At 37.0% G+C, this 12,429-nt stretch overlaps 2 protein-coding genes across 2 annotated transcripts in view; both read right to left on the bottom strand.

Moving 5' to 3' along the window:
* LOC101741520 (uncharacterized) overlaps positions 1–12,429 on the bottom strand; it is a 215,540-nt gene that overhangs the window by 160,241 nt on the left and 42,870 nt on the right. The gene's annotated exons all lie outside the window — the stretch shown is intronic.
* Positions 1–12,429, bottom strand: part of LOC101738743 (protein neuralized) — a 53,238-nt gene that overhangs the window by 37,004 nt on the left and 3,805 nt on the right. The gene's annotated exons all lie outside the window — the stretch shown is intronic.

Below are 12,429 nucleotides of genomic sequence, written 5' to 3'. Positions count from 1 at the left end.
AATTTTATTTCATTCAACAACAACAACGGCCCGGAGATCATTAGGAGATGCTTTTTTTTTATACAAGACTAAAGAAACTATTAACTATTGAGACCTTAGAACTTATATCTCAAGGTGGGTGGGGCATTTATGTCGTAGATGTCTATGTCCAGTAACCACTTAACACCAGTTAGGCTGTGAGCTCGTCCACCCATCCAAACAATAAAAAAAACCTCAAAACAGCACTAGTTAAATTTTTGATTCGCAGAATTTGAAGCAAACGAATCCACTGGACGCTTCGCGTTTTCGAAATACGAACGAAAAATAACGCCCTGCCGTTACATAATAATATACTATAAGAATTATATTTTGGTAGACAGCGGCTTGGCTTTGCTCGTGCTATTGCTGATGTCCCATTCCCGATCCTGCGGAAAGAATGGAAAGCAGTCGACGTCGCCCCAGACACGTCATTTCGGATCTTCCCGATCCACTAACGGTGCTTTTAGGTACCTCAAACGCCGGTCACCGTTTTCGTCGAACCCGTGGCTCGACGAGTAAATTAACCCACAGACACAGCCCACTGAGTTTCTCGCCGGATCTTCTCAGTGGGTCGCGTTTCCGATCCGGTGGTAGATTCTGCGAAGCGCGACTCTTGCTAGGGTTCGTGTTAGCAACGCCGTCAGGTTTAAGCCCCGTGAGCTCACCTACTAGTTAAGGTTCCGCTGAAGTAGCCTCTCAAGACTCTCAGCTTGGGTAGGAAAAAAAAAAGCTGATGTCCGTGAGCGACGGAAACCACTCACCATCAGGTGGGCCATTTGCTCGTCTGCAAAAACTACTCTGCAAGGTCAATAAAAAAAAATCATGTTCATTTACGCTCATTAAAAAAAACCCAAAGAGAATGTCGAATTTTGTATACATTAATTGTCCTGTAAGGTTAAGCTGATAATAACTCGTAGTTTATAGGTAAAAAAACAATGAGTGCCATTCTATTTTATTCATAAGCCGCTTCATCGCTTGTATACGGTAAAATTAGAAAAATAAAAAATAAAAAAAAAGTAACACTGTTCCGCCCCAAACGTACTCTATGTAGTTTAAGTCCAATTCAAAAAATGTCTAGACCTTAAGTAATCTGTTTTTTAAAAACATAGAATATCATCTTTAATTTAATGAGTTAAACAATTTAACACGTGACTCAATGTATTGTGTAATAATAGTAATAATAATAATAAAAAAAAACTATAAATTAATTCCGGAAAAAAACAAATAAAAATATATAAAGACAATCGAATAATAAAATTTAATTGATCAAACAAATAGTAAAAAAAATTATTAACCTATCGAAAAAAAGAAAAGAAAAAAATGAGGAGCCAACTTGTAAAAATAGATTTTGTTTAATTTTTTTTTAAAACCATATTAATCGAACGAATGAATTTTTTTTAAGGAACATTCAAGAACTTAAGTAATAATAAAAAAAAAGTGATTTTCTTGTGCGAAATTATTCATAGAGGTAAAATATAACATCTCTACATCTTTAAACTATCATTTAAACAAGATTTGCCACTTAAAATAGTGCAAGGAGATAATAATATGTCAACTTGTTTTTTTTTTTTCATCCGCGAGACAAAGGGATGTCGCGTTTCGTCTGGAGCTAATTTTAGTTTGTTTAAGGGGGGCTTTGTGATTGGGACACTCTTTGTCTGCCCCAAGGACATGTTTGGATGAAAGCACAAATCACCCTTATTTATTTTAATTTATAAAATGGGAACGCTTAAGACATGAATTTTAGGTCCCAGTTCTTTTTATTTTTATTTTTTTTATTGCTTTCATGGTTGGACGAGCTCACAAACTACCTGGTGTTAAGTAGTTACTGGATCCCATAGAAAACTACAACGTAAATGCCGCCACCCACCTTAAGATATGAGTTCTAAGTTCTTATTATAGTTACAACGGCTGCCCATTCGAACCGAAACGCATTACTGCTTCACGGCTGAAATAGACGGGGTGGTGGTACCTACCCGTGCGGACTCACAAGACTTCCTAACATCACTATACCAGTTCTGCAATACAACGGCTGCCCCACCCTTGGAACGGGAACGCATTTACTACCCAAGCGATTCCTGAGCCTTACCACCAGTAAATTACTAAGTAGTAGCCTGCTAACAACAGACTATGCACTACCGCGACAATGCTATCGTATGATACGTCAAGGGGCCACAACACTCGTATTCAAAATAAGGGTTTTTGAACTCAAAAACATGACCAGTTTCAGCGGATCCGCACTCCCTTTAATTCTGCCTACCTAACGAGGGTCTATCGATTTCGGATAGACGGCAGATGGCGAAAATTAAGAAAAAAAAAGAACACAGGCGCATTTCTTTAACGCAAGGTGCGCTCACACATCTGTTACGTTGGCAATACGTACGTACCTACCAGTTCTATTGGAGATATTTTACAAATTAATACTTTCTAATGTCGGCATAAAACAATGTAAAGCAAAAAAAAAATGCCGCGTCCAAAATTATCAACACATTTATTAATGTGGGGTATTTTTGAAATTCGCATTTTCTTTTCTAATGTTGGTACACTGTAGAAAATAAATATGAAATTGTGTGTTTGTAATAAGAATACCTAGACTTCCATTGGTTCGGAAATGTTTTTGAAATTTAATATTAGCGTTAAAATGTTGGTACACTCTAACAGAAAATATTCAATGCGGTGTTTAAAAATTACACTTCTATTGGTGGATATTTTGAAAAAAAAATTGTTTTGTTTTGTTATACTGTAAGAACATCTGAGTTAATTTAAAGTCGTGTTCATATTCCTACACTAATTATTATATTATCGTTACATATTAAATATTAGTTAGTATTTTTTTTTGCATGTCTTTATAAAATACAATAAAAAATCGTTTGACAACAATTTCACGTAATTTAAAAAGTTTTTAACTCTTGTTTAAATATTTACTTCTTCATTTTGGTGAATCCATTCGGATTTTAAATTTTCGAATACTAATATTTCTTCCAAATCGAATTCAAACCGAACAGAGGTTAATAGGACATGAACAACTTTTTTTTTTTTGCAAATCTCAATGTCGTCTTTTGAGATCCTAGATATACGAACTATATATGCCGAGAAGCAGTAATGCATTATAGTTTGGAATGTAGGGGAGCGATTTTACTACTAAAATGAAGACTTACACATCTCGAATTGGACGCCGGCATTTACTTTCCTGCTGTCCATGGGCTCTGGTCGCTTACCACCACATAGGGCCGTGAGCTCGTTCACCGTATGCATTCAGCATTACGTAACACTACTACACAGATACGTTCGAACTTAGCTAATTTAGAACAATTAATGTAATGACTAATTACTTAACTTGCGACCCAGTAAAGGTCAATTACATCCGACCGACAATGAACTCGAGATATTTAAGGCGTTGCATTACTGTACCGAGGGGGCGAAAGGCTGTTCGGAACAAGCGACATTTCGCTTTACAAGCGACATTTATCTTTGTAATTAAAGGTCCGTTTTATTTGGTACTAGGTTTAACAAAAATTTCAACGATATTTGACGTTGTTTTATTTTTTAAAATAAAAGAACACTTATTATTGCGGCACAACTATAATAGTTAGACATATGCTGTCGCAACACTTTTTGTAAATAATAATGCGTTCTATAAAGTCGTAGTACATTATTTTATTCTATCACTAGCGACCCGCCCTCGCTTCGCTTCGGAAACATTAAAACACACATGAAACAAAAAAAAAATTTAAAAAAAGTAGCCTATGTTCATCAGGGACAATGTCGGCTTCTAATGGAAAAAGAATTTTTCAAATCGGTCCAGTAGTTTCGGAGCCTATTCGAAACAAACAAACAAACAAATCTTTTAGGTAATTTTTTTACACCTTGGGTTACATTATTGGAGTTTTAGTAAGGATCCCTAATTTTTTTTTTTTCAAAAAAGATCATAGCCTACGTCCTTCGGTAATAGTGTGGCTTCCAAACAGTGAAAGAATTTTTCAAATCGGTTCAGTAGTTTCGGAGCCTATTCAATATAAACAAACAAAAAAAAATCTTTCCTCTTTATAATATTAATATAGAAGTATAGATCAGCATCAACAGTTCGATATTTTTAATTGAACTTCAATTAAGTTTACTACATTTGAATAGGTGAATATTTTTTTACACATTTTATACCTTTCAATGGCTCTCTCCTGTGTATATGGTTGCAAAAATGTCGCCAAAACCTTTTATCTCTTGACATCTATCTATCTCTATCTATATACCTAAATAAAAATGAATTGCTGTTCGTTAGTCTCGCTAAAACTCGAGAACGGCTGGACCATTTGGCTAATTTTGGTCTTGAATTATTTGTGGAAGTCCAGAGAAGGCTTAAAAGGTAAATAAATATGAAAATGCTCGGAATGAAATCAAAATAAAAATTTTGTTTTTCCTTTGATGTGTCCCCCGTCGGACGGATTCCTTTTGTTTGTTTTAAGTTTATTTTATACTAAACTTTAGGTCTTTTATTTATCGATTGAGGCACTACGAAGTCTGCCGGGTCAGCTAGTCGTGCAATAAAAATCGAACCCGCAAAATTATAAATTGCGTAATTACTGGAGGTAGGACGTCTTGTGAGTCCGCGCGAGTAGGTACACGTACGTAGGAGACAGCCGTTTTACTGCATTAACTTCGTTGATGTCCATCGGCTCTTATAACTACATATATAACGCCCGACGAGCCGTGAGCTAGTTCACGATAAAACAGAAAAAGTCAAAATTATCCGCTTTGTTATTCAAACAACGACGCTAGAAAGGTGTCATGGCGTTTTAATTCAAATAATGCTTCCATCTTGTGACAGATGCACGCGCGCATAAGACCGGAAGTCATGATCACGGCTGCTCTATTAGTGATATATTCGATGGCTTTTTTTTATAGGCCTTTTAGGCAACGGGTCGCTCGATTACGGCCACCAAGACTTACAAACAGCCAATGCCATCGAGTACTCTTTACGAAGTCTCACTCAGTTACGCTAGCATAGCCTCTCAAGGCTAACAGTTAGAGAGAAAAAAAAAACCGAAAACCATTCAAAGAAGGAGGTGTTATAATTCTCAAAGAATACCATTGGCGGACATTACCGGCTACTACCGCCCACTGACCCACTGATAACTCTACGTGGTACGTCAAATCGTATTACAATTACCGAATATTAAATAAAATCAATAATTAACATAATAATCGTAAAAATAACATACCATCATATCGGACCACCAGCTGTTCTCATAAAATAAAGAGAGGCTGCACGGGGAAGGTCGCGGGTTGAACGGAACGAAAAAAAAAAAAAAAGAGAATATAAGCTTCCAATTTTGAATTTCGCATCTGTCGTGTAGGCACGCGCCGTCGCGTGTCCCTCGACCAATCACGAAGCTAGACGCACAGCTGATATAGGGATGTGGGGACGTGTCGATAATATTAATGATTTGAGTTTTTTTTTAACTCCACGTTTATTATTGACTGAGCCCGCACTGGTAGTTCCCACCAATCTGCCTATTTCTACCGCGAATCTATAATGCGTTGCATTTTGTACAAATGAGACTCAAACCTCATTTCTTAGGGTGGCATTCACATAGTGACGTCTTTAGGCTCTCGTAACCACTTAACATCAGGTGGGCCGTGAGCTCGTCCACCCATATAAGCAATAAAAGGACGGCTTAGATTTACTCGCGAGTGCAGTCGCGTCGAGGACCAGCCCAGGCTTTCCCACCGGGAATCCGATACAGTACCTCTAGTCATTAGAATTACAATAGCTAATAGAGTTTAAGAGTGACAAGGTCGACAGTGCGACTTAAAAAATCGTTACTTTGCTCCTAATATACCCTGTGGGCGATTTCTTATTGTCTTTTGGGAATCACGAGTCGCGCTTATCCGTACCGTGAATATTAGTGTTAATAACATTATCGACTCTTACTCCAGCACTATTTAACTTTGAGTGCATTTAAGGCTTTAATTTTGAAATTCGAGCGCACTGGTAGCTGTTACCCACACACGCCATATTGCGAAGTTTTTTTTCTTCTTTTTTTTTTTAATAGCATTTGCGAAAAGGTCATCATTCCCGCTGCCTCTCGAGGCATTTACAATATGGCGGATTTCTTGAATAAAAAAAAACGTTAAAATAATTCTTGACTTTCTTTTAAATTACTTAGGAAATGTTTTTTTTAAGCGAATTAACTTAGTTAAGCTCACTGCGATAATTCAATGCGTTTTCACAACATAAAATCGTTGTCACATATCTGTCAGTGAATGCGTTAAGTATTATGTATTATAATATGGATTCTTTTCCAATCCTGAGCGGAGACGGAGCCTGCTTTGTTTGGCGACAATGAACTTTAATTAGTTACTGAGAGAGGTGAAAATTCAAAATTTTATTGCTTTTATGATTGTATAATGCAAAGGCAAATCGATTTTATTTTATTTTATTGATGCACAAAACAAATTACAATCATTACAGAACATGCTAAATCGTACAAGTAGTACCTAGATCTAATCTGGATTGCAATCTAAATAGTATTTGTGCACTCAGCAAATCTATATATTAATATGTGAAGCAAAAACTTTGCCCTTTTTACGAAAATTGCGCGGACGGAGGAGTATGAAATTTTCCACACTTATAGAGAATATAGAGAAGAAGTGCACAATGCTAATATTTTTTTTAAATAATGCATAAAAGATACATTAAATCAATAAAGAAAACATTACACACACTACATACCATGTATTTGACGCACACACGCATGCATACTATTTATTGTCAAACTTTTGTTCTTGACGTCTGTTGTCAAATTGAGAATAGATTAAATATTGTTTGCCTTTGTTAATATTTTTTATAGTGTAGTCTTGGCGAAATTTGTGATTATAGAAGTATAAAATACAATCATAATAGTGTACAAACTTACAATTCCAATTAATTATAGTCGAATTTCGACTACTGCGGGACCTTGAATGTACCAATGTACATAGCTTTGGCTATTGAAAACACAATTGAAATTACAAATATTGATAACTAGCTATTGTTAAATGTGGTAATTAAGTTAAAGAAATAGAAAATTCCCTATGTACGGCACGTCGCGGCGTCGCAACGAACTGCCCTATGGAGGTATGGCCTGGGGAGGGGTGACGTCGGCGTGTGGTCCCTTGGCATCACGACACGAGGACATGCCGCGCCGGACACACTGGATGTGGGAGAAGGACAAATATAGAAAGGAGTCGATTTTTTTCCCTACCTAAGCTGATAGCCTTGAGGGGCTATTTCAGCGTAACGTTGCTAACACTAACCCTAGCAAGAATCTACCAGTGGATCGGAAACGCGACCCACTGAGAAGATCCGGCGAGAAACTCAGTGGGCTGTGTCTGAGGGTTAATTTACTCGTCGAGCCCTTCGTCGCAAGCGACGGGTTCGACGAGAACGATGACCGGTGCTTGAGGTACCTAAAAAGCACCGTTAGTGGATCGGGAGGATCCGTAATGACGTTTTTGGGGCGACGTCGACTGCTTTCCATTCTGTCCGCAGGATCGGGAATGTAGTTACCGGCGGCCACGATGAGAGGGTTCTCGTGTCGTGCCGCTTTGTCGAAGGTAGAGTCGAGAAAATTGACGAATATTATTTTTAAGTGTAATTTATTTTTAAGTTTATTTATTGCGTGCTTATTAGTCAAATATACACGGTGGACTTTGGCAGATTGACCTCAAAGAGGGTGCTTATAGATAACACACATTGTTTCCGCTCCAAGCTGGACTTATTACTAATACTGGCTGTTACACGCGGTTTCCCCTGCGTTGTCGACATGTCATTGTTTTTGTGATGTTATGTGAATGTGTTGCGGGAATGTGTGATGTTATTTTGGGATTACAGGTAAGGTATAAACAAACAGACTTTCACATCAATCTATATACCTAGTGAGATCATAAATTCTGTCACATGTTTAATGTAAAATAATTGAAACAAGTTTATTCATTATGTAACCATTCATATACCAAAATGAACTTAACAAAACATAGATTCTTATGACACTAAAGTTTATTCAAAATGACCTCCGTGATTTTGAATACAGGCCTTCAATCTGCGCGGCCAGTCGTCTATCGCAGCACGAACGAGGTCCATGTCAATATCGGCGGCTGCCTTAATCAAGGATGTCTTGACTGACTCCAAATTGGGATGAGGCTTTGAGCAAGCCTTTTCCTCCGAGTGTTGCCATATCTTGTAATCTAACGGATTCAAATCTGGACTGGAGGAGGGCCAGTCTTCGTGCCGGATGAAGTCGATTTCACGCGCTGCCAGCCAGTCTTGTGTGCTCTTCAAATCAAATCAAATCAAATCAAATCAAATCAAATCAAAAAATTTTTATTCAACATAAATGAAAGTACATACTTGTTGAACGTCAAAAGAACTACCGCCAATTCACAAGAACTAGCCTCCGTCCTGAGAAGAATTGGCAAGAAACTCAGCGGGCATGTTTTTTTTTTTTTTTAATAAGCAATTATTATTTATTAATTTTTTAATATTACATTTTTTTTTAAATATGAGTTTTTTACAATGAGTATTATAACGTAACAATTACTACAATATTGAAATGCCCGGAGCGAGCAACTCATTCCCACTTTGTGCAATCTTCTAGATAATCATTGACTTTATAGTAAGCTTTATTGCACAGATGTTCTTTAACAGTTTTCTTAAACCTATGTATATGTAGGTTCTGAACATCTTGTGGGATTTTGTTGTACAGGCGCACAGACAAACACCCGAATGAATTTCTTATCTTATGTAACCTACTCATCGGCACAACAAGCTTGTGTTTGTTCCTAGTATTTCTATTATGTATGTCCGACTTTTTAGGAAACTCCTCAATATGTTTACGAACATACATCAAATTTTCAAAAATGTACTGGGATGGCATAGTGAGAACTTTAATTTCTTTAAATTTCTCCCTCAGGGATTCCCTTGAGTGCATGTTATAAATAGCGCGTATAGCTCTTTTCTGCAGAATAAATATCGTTTCTACATCGGCCGCATTGCCCCATAGCAAAATGCCATAGGACATGACACTGTGGAAGTAACTAAAGTAAACTAAACGAGCCGTGTCCGCGTTTGTTAACATTCTAATTTTTTTTACTGCGTATGCTGCAGAGCTGAGCTTACTCGCCAATTTATGAATATGAGGTCCCCATTGCAGTTTGGAGTCCACTGTTATACCAAGAAATACGGTTGACTCAACAAGCTCCAATGATTCCTCAGAAACAATTACATCACTATCCATTTGTCTCACATTTAAAGATGGTTTAATACATTTTAAAGTAAATTTAATACATTTAGTTTTCTTACTATTCAATAATAGGTTATTGATACGGAACCAATGAACCACACACGAAATCGCATCATTCACTTCGTCATAGACTTGTAATTGTCGTTTAATTTTAAATAATAAAGATGTATCATCTGCGAATAATACGACCTCGTGTCGGGACTCAATAAAACTAGGTAAATCGTTTATATATATTAGAAATAAAAAAGGACCCAAAATGGAACCCTGAGGTACACCCATTTTCAACAAGGTACCTGAAGATCTATTACCTTTCACATCTACTGTTTGTATCCGTCCTGATAAATAGGAAGTAATAAGTTCCAATGCACCATCCCTAATACCATAGTGATGTAGTTTCCTCACCAATGTTTCATGTTCAACACAGTCAAATGCTTTGGATAAGTCACAGAAAATTCCAAGACAATCATGTGATTCCTCCCAAGATTTAAAAATATTTTTGACTAGATAAGCACCTGCATCAGTTGTAGAGCGACCCCTGGTAAACCCGAATTGTTTATTATGAAGCAGGTTATTTGAATTAAAATGTTCTAAAAGTTGTGTCAAAATTATTTTTTCAAAGATTTTACTCAACGTAGGGAGTACTGAAATAGGTCTATAGTTAGAGGGGTCATCAGTACTACCAGATTTAAAAAGAGGAATCACTTTACTATGTTTCATTAAGTCAGGAAATACACCACACCTAATACAATCATTAAAAATACTAGCAAGATGAGGAGCAATAATGTCTATTACAGACTTCAAAACCTTTACTGATATTCCCCACAAGTCAGCTGTATTTTTTACATTAAGGCTATTAAAACTTTTTATAATATTGTTTGAATTAATTTTCCTAAATTTAAAAATTTCATTACATTTGTTGACATGTTTATGCAATAATATTTCAGCTGCTGTGGGGGATGAATTTAGAGAAGTGGTAGTTGAAACTGGAATGTCAGAGAAAAACTTTTCAAAAGCATTAGCCACATCTTCATGACTAGTTAGCAATTTATCATCTATTTTTAATGAGAATTCTTGGTGGCTATTTCTGACTTTTCCACTTTCTCTACCAATGATGTTCCAAGTCATCTTTATCTTGTCAGGGGCATTTTTTATTAAATCACTTAAATGTAAAGATTTTGCCGCTAAACAAACTTTTCTAAATACTTTTGAATAGTTCCTGACATATTGATGAAATGTTTCATCATCTTCGCTCTATGAGCTGGCGCGGAATCTTGTTGGAATACCCAGTGCCTGTTATTGAACATGGTATGAGAAACAGGTTCCACAAGGTTCGTCAGGACTGTATTTTGATACACAACTGCGTTCGTTTTTACACCTTTCTCACAAAAATGTACCTCTGTTAAGCCCCAATAAGAAACTCCCAACCATACCATGAGCGAGGATGGAAAATGACCTCGTTGGACACGCGGAATACGGTTGCTCGCTTCTTCACTACTGTGTGCGTACACCTTATCATTTTGTTTGTTGTAGCTCTCTTCTACGGTAAAAATTTTTTCATCTGAAAAAAGAATTTCCCGATATTTTTTTCCCGCGTACCGCTTCAACAAAGCGCGGCATCTCTTCAGTCTCAGGTCCATTAGACGAGCATTCAAACGATGTCCTGTTTTTCTTCGATATGCCCGAAGCCCTAAGTCTTCATTTAACACCCTTTTCACCGTGGTTCTGCTTAACCCCATCTGAAGGGCCAACAGTTTCTGCTTACGTTTGGAATTTCTTTGAATTCGCGCCTTCACAGCTTTTATCACTGCTGGAGTCCTAACAGACCGAGGGCGACCACTTCTTGACCTGTCATCTACACTAGAGTCTTCATTGTATCGTTTGATGGTACGATAAACGAATCTTTTGGTTATATTCAAATTTTTCAGTATGTTAAAAATTTGAATTGGCGCGTAACCGCAACGATGCAACGCAATAACTGCAACACGGTCTTCTTTAAGCGTCCACTCCATATTTAAAAATGAGTAAAATTCTAAAAGTATACATTTTTATTTTCATGAACAATTCGAAATTCGAATTTAATAATCTTTTTTGTGGCCAGCATTCTAATAGAAAAGTTTTTACTGTGTGACAATACTTATGACCTGACTAGGTATATAAAAATGAATTGCTGTTCGTTAGTCTCGCTAAAATTCGAGAACGGCTGGACCGATTTGGCTAATTTTGGTCTTGAATTATTTGTGGAAGTGCAGGGAAGGCTTAAAAGGTAGAAAAATGAATGAAAATGCTCGGAATTAAATAAAAATAACAATTTTGTCTTTCCTTTGATGTGTCCCCCGTCGGACGGATTCCTTTTGTTTGTTTTAAGTTAATTTAACACAGAAGTTTAGGTCTTTTATCTATCGATTGAGGCACTACGAAGTCTGCCGGGTCAGCTAGTTTATAATATTACTAAAGAAAAGTTTGGATATGAATTTAAAGGGATGTATAAACAGAAAAATACATATACAATAAATAAATATTAGGATTCTTCCATCAAAGTGGAGTTTTGACGCTGGGAGGCTGTTGCAGAGAATCTCCAGGAACCCTTTCAATTCCAATGGGAAGAGAAGACCTTGTGTATGAAATGTTTGATGACCATGATCTGATACCATAATGGTGTGAGAGAGATACGTAGTTACATCTAATTCACAAAGGTTTTTATTTTATTTTTTATTGCTTAGGTGGGTGGACGAGTTCACGGCCCACCTGGTGTTAAGTGGTTACCGGAGCCCATAGACATCTAAAACGTAAACGCCGCCACCTATCTTGAGATATGCGTTCTTAGATCTCAGTGTTTTTACAGTACAACGGCTGCCCTGCCCTTCAAACCGAAACGCATTACTGCTTCACGGCAGAGATAGGCAGGGTGGTGGTACCTACCCGTGCAAACTCACAAGACGTGCTACCACCACTAATCACCATTTATAATCGATTTTAATAAACTCGAACACTGAAATCGATTTTGTTAAAACTCACAACACTAATACTAGAGTATTTAATAACATAAGAATTCAAGAAACAGGTGCGCGCGCACTCATCTCATTTTGTTTCTAAATGTGATCGAGCAGGTGGATCGAGAAACGGTAAATGGTTA

The sequence above is a fragment of the Bombyx mori genome, chromosome 24, assembly GCF_030269925.1.
Source record: "Bombyx mori chromosome 24, ASM3026992v2".
NCBI classification, from domain to species: Eukaryota; Metazoa; Arthropoda; class Insecta; order Lepidoptera; family Bombycidae; genus Bombyx; species Bombyx mori.
Note: the sequence above shows the minus strand (reverse complement) of the source record. Positions and strands in the feature narration are given on the sequence as shown.